Source organism: Heterocephalus glaber, unplaced genomic scaffold, assembly GCF_053883595.1.
Source record: "Heterocephalus glaber isolate CG9 unplaced genomic scaffold, H.glaber_assembly_v1.0 deba00001509, whole genome shotgun sequence".
Taxonomy (NCBI): domain Eukaryota; kingdom Metazoa; phylum Chordata; class Mammalia; order Rodentia; family Bathyergidae; genus Heterocephalus; species Heterocephalus glaber.
The window spans coordinates 41247027-41260254 of NW_028258325.1; the positions used below are offsets into that span (position 1 = coordinate 41247027).

At 38.1% G+C, this 13228-nt stretch overlaps 1 protein-coding gene across 8 annotated transcripts in view; it reads right to left on the reverse strand.

Moving 5' to 3' along the window:
• Window positions 1–13228, reverse strand: part of Fryl (FRY like transcription coactivator) — a 307006-nt gene that overhangs the window by 241923 nt on the left and 51855 nt on the right. The window lies entirely within an intron of this gene.

Genomic DNA, 13228 nt, shown 5'->3' on the forward strand with positions numbered 1-13228 from the left:
ATCTGCTTTCCAGAGAACCCAAACTGTTAACAATGTTAAATTTTCTGAATTGAATCATTGTTCCATGACCATTTAGGGAAGTCCTTCTCTTTGATGATATGCAGTGTAGTTTTTTTTGTTTTTTTTTTAAGGTACGGGGATCGAACTTGGGTCCTTGCGCTTTTGAGGCATGCAGCAGAACCACTGAGCTAAATCCCCGGCCCCTGCAGTGTAGTATTTAAGAACAGAGAATCATGATCTTTCTAACTTTCACCAAAATATAAAACAATGACTCGAGCTACACCTAGAAAGATAGATCTACACGTACAAAGAGAAAGGAAAAAATAAATATACAAAACAGTTCTAACTTATGAATCTAGATAAATATTAGACAAGTTCACATTACTATAGTCACAAATTTTTTCTGTAAGCTTTAGTTATTCAAAAACATGTTTAAAAAGGGCAAGTAGCAGCAGCAGCAGCACCCATCCTATACCCTACCTTCCTGTCTTTTAGCACACAAGCCAGAAAAAGATGCTTAGAGCTGTAACAGCCACTGGCAGGAAAAGAGATGTCAGAAATATCAGATGTCACCTACAGTTCAATATTCTGTTAAGTGCAGCCAAAATAACAACCAAAATTATACAGGGAGACCATTCAAGGACATCATGATTCAAGTGTGAAATTACACATATGAATGCATAATTTTGGGCAACTGATGGATTACAGGAAGAGAATCCATTTCACTTTGATACTAGGAATATCTTCCTTTTATTTGTATGGGGTCATGATACTGGATAAATCGAAGAAGAAATGTAATCATAACTCACTACTTCACAATGAATATTTGCATGACAATTAGAAGGCAGGGTTGGCATAAAAGTAAAGTACCAAAGACTTCATTAAAGCCACAGAACAGAAAGAATGTTATCAGTATAAAAGGTACAGCTTAGTGGAAGTAGGGATGAAGAAGAGAAGGATTTCAATTTTGAATCCCATCATAACACCAGAACTCTCCTCTGAACATATTCTACTTGAACCATTTTTTTAGATTTTTAGCAAGACATAATTCATATACCAGAAAATTCAATTTTTTGCTTTTTAATTGAGTTCTTTATATAATCCAAGTCCCTTACTAATTATGACTTGCAGAGATTTTCTCCCATTTTCTGAATTATCTTTTCGTTTTCTTGATAGTGTACTTTGTAGCACAAATGTTTTGAATTTTGATGAAATAGAATTTACCTATTTAATATTTTGTTCCTTGTGCTTTTGGTGTCTTATTCAAGAAGAATTTTCCTGAACCATGGTCATTAAGATTTACTCATATTTTCTCCAAAGAACCTTATAATTTTAGCTCTTACATTTAATTCTATGATCCAATTTTAATTTTGTGTATAGTATGAAGGAGGAATTCAGATTTATTCTTTTGATGTAGAAATCCAGTTGTCTCAGTACCATTTATTGAGAAGACCATTCTTTTCCTCAATTGTCATCTTTGTTGGGGAAGGGAAACAAAAATACAACCTGGATCGTAAATGTAAGGGTTTATTTCTAAACTTTCCATACTATTTAACTGATCTGTATTTACTGATGCATTTTTCTTAATCAGGGTAAAATACATTCATCGCTCGATGGACACCTAGGTTGACTTCAAAAACGGGAGTACAAATGTCTCATTGACATACTGAGTTCATTCCTTTGGAGATACATCCAGTCGTAGGATTCTTGGATCAAATCATAGCTCTATATTTTTAGCTTTTCGAGGAACCTCTATAATGTTTTCAAAGACTGTATTAGTTAACATATCTACCAACAGTGTAGAAGAATTCCCTTTTCCCACATCTTTGCCAGCATTTGATTTGATAATTTCTCTTTTTATTTTCTTTTTGATAACAACCATTCTAATGACATACCACCTTTCTAACTGCATTTGGTACCCATTATCCAAGTATTTGTCTGAATACCTGTCTTCATTTCCTATGTATTGTCTTCATTTCCTATGTATACCTGATGTAATAAAAAAAAGAAGTTGAAATTAAAAAAAAAAAACTTACTACACTAAACAACACATTGTCATTAATCCCCTTCAAATTTTCACTCCTGTGCATTTTGAACATACTTATCTCATTGTTCTTGCCACTTTCTGAAGCAGTTCTGGAAGTGCTCTTTCATCGAGGGTTGAGTTGCACTGTCGTGGGGCTACCTTGATGTCCTGAATCAATTCAAAACATTTACTTTTAATGATCATTTTAACTTTAGGGAAGAGCCAGAAATCACATAGTGCCAGATCTGGACAATAAGGTGGATGGTGAAACACTGTAGTGTTTTCACAAGCCTGCCATTCTGTTGAGTGGTACCCAGCTGGAGGAAAAGAAAACTTCCAGGCATGCTTCAGAAAGTGGCAAGAGGGCCGGGGATTTAGCTCAGTGGTTCCACTGCCTGCCTCACAAGCAGTCCTCAGTTCGATCCCCCGTACCAAAAAAAAAAAGTGCCAAGAACAATAGGATAAATACATTCAAAGTAAGGAGGGATATTTTCAGGGAGACTAATGTGTCTTCTACTGTAATAAATGTATTTAAGCATTCACTCATATATCTAGGAGTTGAACATCTGAAACAAGGAACTATCAAAACTCTTTCCCACAGTAGCTGCACCATTCTACATCCCCAGAAGAAATCAATACAAATTTCAATGTCTCCATATCCTGTCAACACAGAATTTTGTTTTCTCTTTGAAATATTACCTCCAGAACAGACCATTATGTAGTATATTCAATAGTATATAAGACTAATATCCTCCCTCTTCTAACCCTTCTCCTCTTCTTAGTCCAGTTGATGATTTTGTGAAGCCTTCTGGTAGTCACATTACATTCTATGTCTATATTGACTTTATTTCAGTAGTTCAAATACCAAAGATTTTTGTCACATCTCCTTGACTCCATAACTGTACAACTGATTTCTGAACCTGTACATGGACCCTCAAAGTTCCACCAAAATATCATGTTAGCTTCAGCCCACACTTTCAGTTGGAACTGTTATTTTCAGTAAGTTAATGCTAAAAAAAATTTGTTTTGCCTAAAAACTTCATATACATAGTCTCACAATTTTTGTGTGATGGGATGGACACATCACAAAAAAATGCATAATGTATGTTGCACATCACTCAAAATTTCTCTCCATTTGTTATCAATTCATTATTCATTAACTTTCAGAGGTACTACTCAACTAAAAAAAACTCTATCTCACTGTCTGGTCAGTTATCCAGCCAATATTATCCCCATTTTCAAGAGAGAAATGTTATAAAATCTCTGGTTCAAATCCAGTTATACTGTGTTTTCTATATTCTGCAGACCTACAGTCTAATAATTCTCTCTAAAAAGAAACAATTCTAACAAGGGCCAGGGATTTAGCTCAGTGGTGCCACTGTCTGCCTCACAAGCGGAAGGTGCCAAGTTCAATCCCCAGTACCAAAAACAAAGAGAGAAAGAAAGAGAGAGAGACAGAGAGAGAGAGAGAGAGAGAGAGAGAGAGAGAGAGAGAGAAACAAACAAACAAATAATTCTGACAAAATTATATTCAGGGGCCGTGAATTTAGCTCAGTGGTTCCAGCGCCTGCCTCGGAAGTGTAAGGTCCCAAGTTCGAGGCAGCCACCTGGTTCCACACTACAAAGATGTAGAGGACACCGGACCACCAGACCACGGTACTGGGTCCTGCCACTCCTAGCCCAGAGGTAGGGGCTTCTGAGCCGCCATCCCACTGCTCCTGGTCCAAAGGAAAAGGCTTCCCGGCCACCATCCCTCCCGCGGCTCCGGCCCAGAGATAGGGGCTTTTGAGCCGCCATCCCACTGCTCCTGGTCCAGAGGAAGGGGCTTCCGGGTCACCATCCCTACCGCTGCTCCCAGCCCGTCCCACCTCACCCAGCTCAGAGGAGGTAATCCGTGCAGGCGCTAACAGCCCCCTGCCCAAGTCGAAATGAGAAAACATGTAAATAAGTCTCAAAACCAGACTTCCAGATCACGTACAGCAACCCCAAAGGGAAATGAGATGGAACACTCTGATACTCAACCACCTAGACCCACTGAACTGGCAACAAAAGGGGATCTGGAAGAAATGAAATCAGAAATAATTTCTCAGATAACAGGAGAGATTGTGCTCCTAGGGCAAGACATGATTAATAAATCTAGACAGGAGCTCTCAGGAACATGACGGAATCCCAACATAGGAAACAAGTGGAATCCATAAAACAGATGCAAATAGATTTCCAGGACATGAAAAACTCCACTGACAGTCTATACAGCAGAATGAGCCAATGTGAGGAGAGAATTTCAGATACAGGAGATAAGATTGCAATTAATGAAAAGGAAAAGAAAAATTGCTTCAAAATGATAAGGGAACACGAGAAATCAATCGAGCAGCTGCTAGATGATGAAACGAAGAATAACGTAAGATTGATGGGAGTCAATGAAGAAACAGGAGAGAGTGCAGATGACATAAAAAAACCTCTTCACAGAAATAATGGCAGAAAACTTCCCAAGGAAAGGAAAAGAGTTTGACATAAACATTAAGTGAGGCATATAGGACTCCAAATAGCCTTGATCAAAAAAAATCTACACATAGGCATATAATTGTTAAGATTCCAGAAACTCAGCAGAAGAACAAAGTTCTACAAGCAGTCAGAGAAAAGAAACAAATCACATACAAAGGAAGCCCATCAGAATCACAGCAGACTTCTCAACACAAACCATCAAGGCAAGAAGACCTTGGAGTGACATATTCCAAGCCCTAAAAGAAAACAGCCTCCAACCCAGACTGATGTACCCTGCAAAACTATCTTTCAAAATGGATGGAGAAATGAGATACTTTCATGACAAAGAGCACCTTAGGAACTTGGTGAATACCAAACCAGCACTCCAAAGAATTTTACACAATATCCTAGGAACAGACATTGAGGATCACAACCCCAGGAAGCAAAGCAGAATGTACCCATCTGGCATGACAAGAAATTAAATGTAAAGGGGGAGAACCCAACAAAAAGAAAAAGTCATGGCAATGACAAGTCAATACATTTCAGTTATAACCACCAACGTTAATGGTCTCAATTCACCAATCAAAAGAAATAGACTGGCAGAATGGGTCAAGAAGCAAAATCCAACAATATGCTGCATACAAGAAACACACTTAATTCAAAAGGAAACTCATAGACTGAAAGCTAAAGGGTGGAAAACAATACTCTCTGTGAAAGAACCCGAAAAAAAGCAGGAGTAGCTATCCTCTCTGTAGATCAAGTAGATTTCAAACCAACACTGATTAAGAGAGACGAAGAAGGACACTACATCCTTGTAAAGGAAACAATCCAAGAAGAAGAGATGACAATCATAAATATCTATGCACCAAACACTAGTGCACCCAAGTACATAAAACAAATGCTAACAGACATGAAAAGTTATATATGCACTAATACAACTGTAGTGGGAAATCTCAACACATCACTGTCACAAATAGATAGATCAACTAGACAAAGAATAAATAATGAAATGCTAGAACTCAATCAAACTCTTGAACAAATGAACTTAACAGATGTTTGCAGAGTCTTCCAGCCCACAAAATCAGAATACACATACTTCTCAGCTGCACATGGGTCATTCTTCAAAACAGACCACATACTCACACAGAACATGTTTAAGTAAGTGCAAAGGAACTGAAGTTATCCCCTGTATATTATCAGACCATAGTGTGATGAAATTGGAGATCTGTAGCAAAAGAAACTCGAAAAATTTCATAAACACGTGGAAATTGAACAACACACTTCTGAATAACCAATGGCTCACAGAGGAAATTAAAGAAGCAATCAGACAGTACCCTCAATTAAATGACAATGACAATACAACATATCGGAATCTATGGGGCACAATGAAAGCTATCTTACCAGGGAAATTCATAGCAGTGAATATGCATATTAGGAAAACAGAACGAGCCCAATTAAAAAACCTGGTGCTGCACCTCAAGCTTCTAGAACAAGAAGAGCAGGATAACCCCAGAGCTCATACAAGGGAGGAAATTATAAAGATCAGAGGAGAAATCAATGCCATGGAGACTAAGAGAACGATACAAAAAAAATCAATGAAGCCAAGAGTTGGTTCTTCAAAAGAATCAACAAAATTGACAAACCCTTAGGCAACCTTGTCAGAAAAAGGAAAGAAAAGGCCCAAATCCATGCAATTAGGAATGAAAAGGGTGAAATTACAACAGACCCAGCAGAAATCCAGAGGATCATCAACACCTACTTCCAGAACCTATATGACAATACAATGGACAAAACAGAAGAAATGGACAGATGCCTAGATACATATGCATTACAAAAGTTGAACGAAGAAGACCTAAAAATTCTGAACAACCCAGTATCAACCAATGAAATTGAAAATGTAACTAAAAACTTATCAACTAAGAAAAGCCTGGGCCCTGATGGCTTCACTGCTGAATTCTACAAGGCATTTAGAGAGGAACTACTGCCACTACTGTTTAAACTCTTCAATGAAATTGAAAGGGAAGCAATACTCCCAAATTCATTCCTGGAAGCAAGCATCACCTTGATCCCAAAAGTAGAGAAAGACCCAACCGAAAAGGAGAACTATAGGCCAATCTCACTAATGAACATAGATGCAAAAATCCTTAATAAGATGCTAGCAAACAGAATGCAGAAGATCATCAAGAAGATCATACATTCTGATCAAGTGGGATTCATCCCAAGGATGCAGAGATGGTTCAATATACGCAAATCAATCAATGAAATACACTATATCAATAGAGCCAAGGACAAAAACCATATGATCATCTCCATAGATGCAGAAAAAGCATTTGACAAAATCCAACATGCATTTATGAGAAAAACCCTACAAAAAATTGGAATACATGGTCTCTACCTCAAACTGATAAAAGCCATCTAGGAAAAACCAACAGCCAATATCATACTAAATGGTCAAAAACTGAAATCTTTCACACTAAAATAAAGAACAAAACAAGGATGTCCACTATCACCACTCTTGTTCAATATAGTTCTGGAAGCATTAGCCACAGCAATTAGACAAGAGAAAGAAATAAAAGGAATAAAGATAGGTAATGAAGAAGTCAAATTGTCATTATTCGCAGATGACATGATACTGTATATAGAAGACACCAAGAACTCCATCAAAAGTCTTCTAGACTTAATAACCAAATTCAGTCAAGTAGCTGGTTACAAGGTCAACACACAAAAATCAATAGCTTTCCTCTACACCAATGACAGACTCACTGAGAGAGAAATAGGGCAAATAATTCCTTTCACAATAGCATCCAAAAAACTGAAATACCTAGGAATCAACCTAACAAAAGAAATCAAAGACCTCTTCTCTGAAAACTATGGCACTCTAAAAAGAGAGATTGAAGATGATATCAGAAAATGGACAGACATCCCCTGCTCCTGGGTAGGAAGGATTAATAGAGTGAAAATGGCCATACTTCCAAAACTGCTAGATAGATTTAATGCAATTCCAATTGAGATCCCAGCAGCCCACTTCATGGACCTTGAGAAAACAATCCAAAAATTCATTTGGAACAAGAAGAGACCCAGAATAGCAAAAGCAATTCTAGGTAACAGAGACACGGCAGGGAGTATCACAATCCCCAACCTGCAACTCTACTACAAAGCTACTGTGATAAAAACAGCATGGTACTGGCAAAGAAACAGACCTGGGGACCAGTGGAACAGATAAGAAGATGCAGAAACACTTCCAGACACACTCACCCATCTCATATTCAATAAAGGAGCCAAACACCCTCACTGGAGGAAAGATAGCCTCTTTAATAAATGGTGCTGGAAAAATTGGGCTTCAATTTGTCAAAGATTAAAACTAGACCTATATCTCTCACCATGCACTAAACAAAAATCAAAATGGATGAAAGATCTAAATATTAAAATAGAAACTCTGAAACAGTTGGAACAGAAGTTAGGTAGAACTCTTGAAGACATCGGTGTAGGAAAAGATTTTATGAACAAAACCTCAGTTGCCCGTGAACTAGCACAATCAACAAGTGGGATTCCTTCTTATTAAAAAGCCTCTGCACAGCAAGAGAAACCACCAGCAGTGTGAAGAGACAACCCACAATGTGGGAAAAAAATCTCCACCTGCTCTTCTTCAGACAAAGGTCTACTATCTCGAGTCTATAAAGAACTTCAAAAGATCAGACCTCCCAAATTTAAAGACCCAATCGAAAAATGGGTATCTGAAATGAACAGACATTTCTCACACAAAGAAGTAGAATTAGCAAATAAATACATGAAAAAATGTTCAACATCATTGGTCATTCGAGAGAGGCAAATGAAAACAACGCTGAGATTCCACTTCACTCCAGAAAGAATGGCTATCATGAAATCAACCAATAAAAATGCTGGTGGAGCTGTGGGGAAAGAGGAACCCTGTTCCACTGCTGGTGGGAGAGTAGACTGGTGCAACCACTGTGGAAATCAGTATGGAGATACCTCAAAGAACTAGGAATGGAAGTCCCATTTGACCCCACTATTCCCCTGCTGGGGATCTTCCCCAAAGAATTCAAAGAATCATACCACAGTGATATATGTACGCCCATGTTCATAGCAGCACAGTTTGTAATAGCTAAAACTTGGAAATAGCCCAAATGCCCATCAACTGGAGACTGGATAAAGAAAATGTGGTTTTTTTATAAAATGGAGTACTACTCAGCCATAAAAAATGAGAAATTAGAGACATTTATAGCTAAGTGGATGCACATTGAGGCAATACTCTTAAGTGAAATAAATAGGACATACATGTATAGATACCGAATAGTTTCTCTGGTGTAAGAAACTGAAAGTGTAAATAAGGACTAAATGTATAATAGGTCACGTGAAATAGGAAGAAAAGGGGCAAAGGGGAAGGAAGTGGGAGGGCTAGGGGAAAGGATAGAAGGGAATGGGATTAATATGAGAAAATGGAAAAATAGAAATAAAATCTTTGTAAATAGGGTGGAATGGAGGGGTTGAAGAGAGGGCTGGGCAAGGGTGAAAAATAAGAACCAAGAGAGACTTTGTAAAGGTGCAAATTTTCAATGATGAATGTCATTATATTGTATACCTAAAATGTACCAATGATTAGAATGAATAATTGGTAATGTATGATAGGAAGAAAAGGTCCAAAGGGGTAGGGGTAGTGGGAGGGACAGGGAAAAGGAAAGAAGGGAAAGGAAAATGATGAGAAATGGAAAAAATGGAAATAAAGTCTTTGTAAATAGGGAAGGGTGGAGGGGGTGAAGGGAGGGCTAGGAATGGGGAAAAAATAAGAACCAAGATGCATTATGTAAAGGTACAATTCCCAATGAGAATTGTAATTGTATTGTATATCTACAATGTACCAATAAAAGAATTTAACAACAAAAAAAAAAGAAGTGCAAGGTCCCAAGTTCGATCCCCGGTACCAAAAAACAAAAAATTGTATTCATAATATATAATATTTTCATTTAAAAATGTAATCAGAGCCAATGAATTTAGCATATAAACATAATTCAGATTAGATTAGACTAGCTTTCAAAACATATACTGAGATTTTTATACTAACATTACTATGTAGCAATAAAAAACCAGGACGCAAGGACCCGAGTTCAATCTCCAGTAGCACACACACAAAAAAAGGAAAACAATGAAAAACCAAACCAACCCAGAAGAATCAAGGCATCTCATGTGTCCTACTTAAGATCATTCATCAAGACAAATTTGCCATTAATTTGCTGCAATTTATGTTTATAGTTTTGTTGAATTCTACAAGGTTTTCCTCACCCATAAAAAGTTCAATAGAAAAAATGCTTTCCCCAATGTGTTTACAAATATACAATGTAACAGGTAAACTTTTGTGTTTCTAATAAAGTGGATTACATTTTATTGAAGCCAATTTTCCTAAATCCTATAAAAGCATATTCCTTGCTCAAATATCCCTTTTACAAAGACTTCAGACTACTATGGCCTGAAATGATCTTTCTACTTTGCCTTTCCATAATATACTACTGTGTGTACCACTCACATAGTCATCTGGCTTCTTATTCATTGCTTGTTAACAGCCTAATAATTTACTATCTACAATAGGATCCTTCAGGAACAACTCTTCCCAATATTTTCTAACTTCATCACAATCAACACAATGATTATGAAATTTTTACAGTAATCCTATCACATAATTAGAACTGAAGTGGTTCCACTGCTCCCAGCCCAAATGAAGGTGCTTCCGGGCTGCTGTTCCTCTGCTCTCAGCACAGAGGAAGGGGCTTCCGGGTCACCGTTTCACCACTCCCAGCCCAAAAGTAGGGGCTTCTGGGCTGCCATTCCACCACTCCCAGCCTAGAGGAGGTGAGCCACATGGGCACCCACAGCACCGCCCCCTCAATTCCCGCAACCCAATCCTGCCCCCACTGCCAAATGAGAAGACACATAAACAAGTCTCAAAACCAGACTTCAAGATCACCTAAAGCAACCCCAAAGGGAAATGAGCTGGAACACTGATACTCAACCACCCAGACTCCCTGATCTGGCAACAAAAGGGGATCTGGAAAAAAATGAAATCAGAAATAATTTCTCAGATAAAAGCAGAGATTGTGCCCATAGTACAAGACATGATTAATAAATCTAGAGAGGACACAGATGAAAAAAGAGAGGAGCTGAGGAACATGATGGAATCCCAACATAGGAAACAAAAGGAATCCATAAAACAGATACAAACAGATTTCCAGGAGATTAAAAACACCATTGAAGGCCGGGGATTTAACTCAGTGGTTTCGCCGCCTGCCTTACAAGCGCAAGGACCTGAGTTTGATCCCTGGTACAAAAAAAAAAACCACCACTGAAAGTCTACACAGCAGAATGAGACAATGTGAGGACAGAATTTCAGACATAGAAGATAAAATTGTAGGGCCGGGGATTTAGCTCAGTGGTTTCGCCGCCTGCCTTGCAAGCGCAAGGACCACAGTTCGATCCCCGGTACCAAAAAAAAAAAAACAGAAGATAAGATTGCAGTTAGTGACCAGGAAAAGAAAAATTGCTTCAAAATTATAAGGGACCATGAGAAATCAATCCAGCAACAGATTAAGTGACGGCTAGACACTGCAAAGAAGAATAACGTAAGACTGACTGGAGTCAATGAAGGAACAGGAGAGAGTTAAGGTGACATAAAAAAAAAACTGTTCACAGAAGTAATGGCAGAAAACTTCCCAAGCAGGGGAAAAGAACTTGACATACAGATAAGTGAGGCACATAGGACTCCAACTAGCCTTGATTAAAAAAAAATCTACACATAGGCATGTAATTGTTAAGATTCCAGAAACACAACAGAAGAACAAAGTTCTACAAGCAGTTAGAAAAAATAAACAAATCACATACAAAGGAAAGCCCATCAGAATCACAGCAGACTTCTCAACGCAAACCCTCAAGGAAAGAAGAGCTTGCAGTTTTGTATTCCAAGCCCTAAAGGAAAACAGCCTCTAACCCAGATTGATGTACCCTGCAAAACTACCTTTCAAAACTGATGGAGAGGGCCAAGGATTTAGCTCAGTGGTTCCAGCCCTTGCTGCACAAGCACAAGGACCCGAGTTCGATCCCTGGTACCAAAAAAAAGCAGTTCAAAATTGATGGAGAAATAAGATACTTTCATGACAAAGAGCACCTTAGGAACTTCATGAATACCAAACCAGTACTCCAAAAAGTTTAGATAAGATCCTAAGAAAAGACAACGAGGATCACAACCACAGGAAGCACAGCAGAATGAATCCATCAAGCACGACAAGAAATTAAATGTAAAGGGGGAGAATCCAACAAAAAGAAAAAGTCATGACAATGATAAGTCAATATGTATCAGTTATAACCATCAATGTTAATGGTCTCAATTCACCAATCAAAAGAAATAGACTGAGGGGCCAGGGATTTAGCTCAGTGGTTCCGCTGCCTGCCTTGCAAGCGCAAGGACCTGAATTCGATCCCTGGTATCAAAAAAAAAACAAAAAACAAATAGACTGGCAGAATGGGTCAAGAAGCAAAATCCAACAATATGCTGCATACAAGAAACACACTTAATTCAAAAAGAAACTCATAGACTGAAAGTTAAAGGGTGGAAAATAATACTCCATGCAACAGGAACCCGAAAAAAAGCAGGAGTAGCTATCCTCTTTGCAGATCAAGTGGATTTCAACAACAGTGATTAAGAGAGACAAAGAAGGACACTACATCTTTGTAAAGGGAACAATCCAAGAGGAAGAGATGACAATCATAAATGTCTATGCCCCAAACACTAGTGCACCCAACTATATAAAACAAATACTAGCGGACATGAAAAGTCATATATGCACTAATACAATAGTAGTGGGGGACCTCAAGACTCCACTGTCACAAATAGATAGATCAACTAGACAAACCATAAGTAATGAACTACTAGAACTCAATCGAACTCTTGAATAAATGAACTTAATTGATGTTTACAGAGTGTTCCACTCCACAAAATCAGAATACACATTCTTCTCAGCTGCACATGGGTCATGCTCCAAAATAGACCACATACATGCTCACAGTGTTTAAGTAACTGTTTAAGTAAGTGCAAAGGAACTGAAGTTATCCCTTATATATTATCAGACCATAGTGCATATTGGAGTTCAATAGCAAAAGAAACCACAAAAATTACATAAACACATGGAAATTGAACAACACACTTCTGAATAACCAAAGGCTCACAGAGGAAATTAAAGAAGAAATCAGACAGTACCTTCAATTAAATGACAATGACAATAAAACATATCAGAATCTGTGGGACACCATGAAAGCAGTCTTACGAGGGAAATTCATAGCAGTGAATACTCACATTAGGAAAACAGAGCTAGCCCAATTAAACAACCTGATGCTGAACCTCAAGCTTCTAGAAAAAGGAGAGCAGGACAACCCTAAAGCTCATACAAGGGAGGAAATTATAAAGATCAGAGGAGAAGTCAATGCGATGGAGACTAAGAGAATGATACAAAAAATTAATGAACCCAAGAGTTGGTTCTTCAAAAGAACAAAATTGACAAACCCTTAGGCAACCTTATCAGAAAAAGGAAAGAAAAGGCCCAAATCCATGCAATTAGGAATGAAAAGGGTGAAATTACAACAGACCCAGCAGAAATCCAGAGGATCATCAATACCTACTTCCAGAACCTATATGCCAATAAGATGGAAAACACGGGAAGA